Below are 6000 nucleotides of genomic sequence, written 5' to 3' on the forward strand. Positions count from 1 at the left end.
GACTCATCAACCAAAAACCTACCTACCCTTACCAACTAGCATATCCACACCAATGCCTGACCTTACCTTTCTCCCTTACTTCACCAGATGCCTCTAACCCGATCATCGGAATCCCTCAGTCCCATCATATGACTTGGCCCCTACCACCCACTACCACCACCTTCCCAAAATACCACAAACTAAACCCATTCCTCGCATCATCCAATCGCCTCTCCTCATCTACTCCAGAGATCTTACCCCATCTCCTAAAAACCATAACGTGGCCTAACAACTACCCTAGTCTGGTTTCCTATCAGTACTAAAACTGTCCTCACCTACCATTCAACCTCCTTACATCATTTGAATCCCTCCATCCATTCAGGATACTAGGCTAAGCCCATCCTTCACTTACTGTACTCCCCCAAATGAACATCAAAGTATAACAAGCCATAGTCATATGCATTTTTTTTTTAAATCAGGTCCTCAAGAAACTGCAGATAAACTAACAGTTCCACAGCTACCTAAGCTACAAACCTGATTTGCCGATTTCACTAAATACCCACGACGAACAGAAACAATGTCATTTTGAAAATCTCCTGTATATGAGTGCTGCTCGTAAACACACCCATTCCTCACTTGCCCTATTTCGTTCCTTCAATACCCAACTGGCGGCATCTCAACCCGCCCTACCGTACCTCACTTTCACATTGTCTCCATCCAGCCCTTTCTCACAATAACTCATCACCTGCCTCGAATCTCCCGTCACACAGTATTTTAAAACATTCCGTCATTATTATTAGGATATAAACATTCCAATGAAGATGCAAACTCCTTTTTTTCCCATTAAACTAACATATCAGTCCTACTAAAATTCTCGTAATATACAAACGCGCAGGCCAATCCATCAACATACTCGTACACCGTACCACATTCAACTGCGCCCAAGACTGAAGAACTAGCTTACCAGATCGTCCTAATGTGGCATACTGTACCAACACCAATGCCTACACTTACCCACTCTGTTAAGTAACTACAAGCGTGGCTGACAACTAAACAAGTAGCTGTCACAAATGTCTACATACCGGTATATCACAGCATTGTGGTTATGCTAGGAAAAGATTTTGCAGTTTAATGCACTAACAGGTTATTACGGCAACGTTAAATGACTACCTGTGTATTCCGCATCGTGGGGGATATTTTTTCTCCATCAATAAACCATTTCACACTAAGTTTGTCTTCATAATTAAAATTATTCATACCAGGTACCCAAAATAGAAAAAAAAATTGCGAATAACTTCCACTCACCACACCCATATATAAAAGAAGTCACTGAAAATATATCCAATAACTATATAGCCTGTATACAGTATGGTTCAATTTCAATTCACCCTCCCAAACAGTACAGCTATCCAAGAACGATAAAATGGCGATTGCAAGAACAAATACAATATTATTGGTTCACGTACCGACTGCATGTTGTAAACACATACTCCTGTATCAGACAGGTACCACATTAACGTTGACTAAATGACTACAAAAATAATGGAAGAAAAACTCACGCACTTCTTACCGAAGAGCTTAATGTGCATAACCTAGAAACCCCGCAAAGTAGTTTTTCATCCCCTGCCGCCAGCGTCAGCACACACAGGCACAGACACCCCAAAGCGACCACGGGGGAAACACGGAAGGCCCCAGGTGTGTGGCCAGGTATCAGGGTGTACGGGTGTAGACTGGAATGATGGGTGGTGGTGGAGGAAGGGGGGGGGGACTAGATAGTCAAGGTAGGGGAGCGGAGATTTCACGAAGCTCCTACCGGTTTGGAGGCATATGAACTTTTAAGTCACGGTCTAGGTTTAACTGTCAGGTTTCTAAGCACCAAAATACCTGCAGCATGTCACCCCAGCTGACACTTTGTCGGTCTGAAGTAATATTCAGCAAGTTCAGTGGACAGATGTAATATAAATGACGGTCATGTAGCTGTGACTTACGATCCTTTATGCTGAGTTTGCCAGACCTGCTGTACAAGTCAATGAGTAACTAAACAAAAGTCTAAACGTAATTTCAAAGTGCCTATTCGGGACGACGAATAGTCCATCTATGAAATTATATTAAATCCTATATCGCAGAAAATGAACCCGGCTACAAAATGTATACGCCATACAAACAAGACCATTACATAACCTACGATTACTTACTGCTTCATCCATATTTCGTTGCCAAGCCAGCGTCTTCAAAACCTGAACCTAACTCTAAACTTCCCTCATTAAGGCCACGCTTCTCTATTACATCGTCTTCCGCTACGTTAGGCTTACCATAACCTAAGTGGCTGACGTTTTAAGTACAATCAACTTTATCACTCATTAACCCTCCCAAAATCACCTCATTTCCCCCCATCCCGTGTCTCTTGGGACTGGGAACAAGCGAAATGAGGTTCCCGCGCCGAGCTCTCCTGGCAACAAAAGGAAAGTTACCCCGGGGACACTGAGAAAAGGTAAACACTAGCTGGAAACTGCTTGCTGAGGGAGAGAAGATGGAGAGGGGGAATGGGGGACTATGAGAAAGCGGAGGAGTACAGTTAAGGGGAGGCTGGGGTAAACGGGAACACCGGGTAGGGGGGCGAGGAAGGTTAAGGGGAACAGGAAAACTACACGGAAGAGCAGTTAAAGGGCGAGGAGGGCAGGAAACAGGGAAGAAAATGGGGAACGAGAAGTGTGGAGAAAACTCTAAGACTGAGGTCATGAGGAGAGGGTAAAATACTGGGGAAATGGTGGGAGACTGGGAGGGAGAGGAAATGAAAAACAAACCATAAGAATGAATAGAAAGCATGGAAACAAAAATAAACAGGTGGTGAGGTGAAGAGGTAAAGAGAAACATGAACAGCAAAGTAGAATGACAGCGTTGATAGTATGGAGAGAAAGTGAGACATATTGCTAAATGTTAAAACTAAAAAAGGTGGATTATGGGGATTTAACCAAGTTGAAAAACAGACAGGGATTTGGAAAAACGGGGCAAAGATTTACGGGAGGGAATGAGTGTGGTCGTGATGAACACGATGGGGAAAAGTGGGAGAAACAACCAAAGAGAAGACAGACGGAGACGGGAGGAGTAAGAATATACAGTACAATGGAGAGGAGGAAAAATGAAGTACAAAGAAAGGGAGACGAAGAGGTGGAATTGGAGGAAAGCACGAGTTTGGAGGGAACAACAATGGGTTTTGTGCGTGAGGGAGTTGGAAATTAAATCAGCTGAGACATCTCCATAGAAACAGATGCCACTGTTACAATGCAGAAAAACTAAAGATGACCAAGTCATTAAATTTCGCATAAACAAAAAGGGAGATGAAATTTTAGGGGAAAATGCAATAGAATACCATAAACAAGTGTTGAGCGTACAAGAACCAAGAAATTAATAAATACAAGTGGTATGAAAAAGTACTCACATCCCTCGGAAAGATTTTAAAATTTTTTACACTAAGCGACACTTACTGGATTACAAAAAAAAAAAAAAAAAAAAAAAAAAAAAAAAATACGAGACGTCCACCATGCGGACAGCGGTCTAGTGGTTGCAAGAAAAAAACATTCTAAGGCAGTTATACCGGTACCTTTTAAAAAAATAATTCATGTAAGTTGGTGCCACCGCAAAAAAAAAAAAAAAAAAAGGGGGGGGAGGGCAAATACGAACGCTAGCCTAGAACAAGGAAAATCCAGGAAGGACAGGGAAAGAAAACAGCTACTACAAGATGTGGAAGACAAGGGACAAGAAAGTACAGTACGAAGTGGAAAAACGCGAACACAAATGAGAAAGGCGTAAACTGGAGACAACCGGAGAAAAATGAGAAACAGCGAGCTGAACAAAGTGTGGGGAGAGCCGTACGAAAAGGAATACACGGAAACTAGGAAGTACACACACACACACACACACACACACAGTCTACAGGATGAACGAGAAACTGAGGAAGACAGAAGCATATGAGAGCAAAAAGACTATGTCGAGCCTATAGGGTAAGAGGAACGAACAAGGGAATAAAGAAAGCACAGGAGCATACTAGAATATGCGAGAGGGCAAAAGGAAGGAGAGTGGCAGCATAACATCATGGAGAAGCCTAGAGGAGCAGTTCAAAACAATGAGAAATCTGAAGGGAGAGCACAGGAGGAAGAACGAGTCTAGGAGAAATGACCGACTTACAGTTGTCCTCTACCATCCCGTCTACGAACCCTTAAACTGAGACAAAAGGCCAGTATGGAGAGCAGAGAGCACCAAGTACACTGTCTAGAGAGGAAGGAGTAGTAGTGAGGAGAACCTGGATAAGCCTAGAAGGAGGGAGGGATGATGGGGGAGCAGCAGCGGTCACAGGGCTCCCTTAGGGCAGTTTGCTGTGGCCGTCTCACCACGCTACCCTCACAACATACCACTAAACCAACTTGTTTATTTTACTTCTAATGATAGTATGATACTATACTACCGACAAACAATAAGCGCCAGGCGACTCTAAATGGAATCAACTATTTCATGAAACTACTTACTCGCCACCCTAATAAATTCTGCAGGTTACTCGATGTAGGATAAAGACTGTAGTTACTACAGTACTGTAAAATTATTAAGTCATTATAAACTGCTGCCTAGACAACTAGGATTGATTTAAGGTGGTACAATGGTAAAAATACTCCGCCTGGCTTGCCCACCCGACCACTGAATATGGTACGTTTCCCTCCCTCTCAGAAAGGACGGACCTAGACCATTAACGGTGGCAATGAAGGCTAAAATCTAACCCCTTCATACCGTCTCAAACGGAACAAGTCTGGAGGTAACTTAAATAAAATATACTTGGGGAATTAATACCTGGATCCTTAACGCTTATGTTAGCTTAGTAATGGTATCACAAAGAAAAATGTGAACCGTAAGGCTTGTAAACAATCATAAGTGCCTATCGACTTCGGAAAACCATATAATTTCTACCCGGTAAACCTTAATATCACACGTGACTAAACTTGATACTTCAAACATTACTTAGGATACTTGGTCTCAAGCAGTAGCGCAAAATTAGATTAGTAACTAAAATGCCATACCATTCCCGCTGGACACAAAGGAGCTGCCATTTGTTATATAACCCATCCCTGACTCTAACAACAATCGAGACAACTGCCAACAATATAGCACTTACAATAAGGGATTATAACCAAACATACAGGCCGACAGAAATGGCTAACAGAAAAAAGGGCACAGGGAGCTACGAACTGGGTAACACTGGGTTTTCAAAACATGGTGCGAATTATCACTCATAACACCTCGACACTTCACCAGGATATTATTTTACGTAACACACACGATGACAAACTCCTGCTTTACTTACTGGAGGTGCGAGAACGTAGAAATGCAGAGACTGGAGCACAAAACCAGACAAAATCAAACTCGTGTGTGAGCACCGTCAGTGCCTGAACAACGCATATATTCCGCCACAAAGCTCTGGCCTGGGCTGTACAAGGAGGCGGCTGATTGGCCCGCCACCACCCACGTGTTATACAAGAAGCACAGTGATTGGTTAGACATGTATTTTATTTTGCTACCGAGGCGCTGATTGGACCATACGAATCTACCGCGCCATGTTTCTTTTAAAGGTTGTGTGGGGTATATATGCAGGAAGAGAAGTTTCTGTGGGTTGAGTATTGTTTCTTATTATTTCGAGATACTATTATTTACTCTCTTTTCTCTCTCTTTTTCGTTAGTAATATTCACTGAAGTTGACTATTTACTCATTACATGCAAAACAACTTACATTTTATGTCTGCGCTCCCAGCTTTCACGTTTTCAAGATATACATGAGGAGATTTTAAAAGACAGGACACCAACGTTGAAAGTGAACGGTGACGGGAACAGACGTTACCTACCCGCATAATATAAGCTGTACACAGAATTTTATCTCAAAGCTGTCTCACTACTTCCTGTCATGGCTCCACATGGCTGAACCTCGTTATTTTCTCCATAATTCATACATATCGTTAACTGCAATGCTCCCTGCGTGCT

At 42.6% G+C, this 6000-nt stretch overlaps 1 protein-coding gene across 1 annotated transcript in view; it reads right to left on the reverse strand.

Moving 5' to 3' along the window:
• Positions 1–5382, reverse strand: part of stai (stathmin) — a 95630-nt gene extending 90248 nt beyond the window's left edge. Inside the window, exon 1 of the mRNA XM_080272396.1 lies at positions 5330–5382. The gene's annotated coding sequence lies outside the window, so the exon portion shown is untranslated. The remainder of the gene's footprint in view (positions 1–5329) is intronic.
• Positions 5383–6000: the final 618 nt, after the last annotated feature.

This window comes from Coenobita brevimanus, chromosome 50, assembly GCF_032717465.1.
Source record: "Coenobita brevimanus isolate Jiangsu-jjx chromosome 50, ASM3271746v2, whole genome shotgun sequence".
Lineage (NCBI taxonomy): Eukaryota > Metazoa > Arthropoda > Malacostraca > Decapoda > Coenobitidae > Coenobita > Coenobita brevimanus.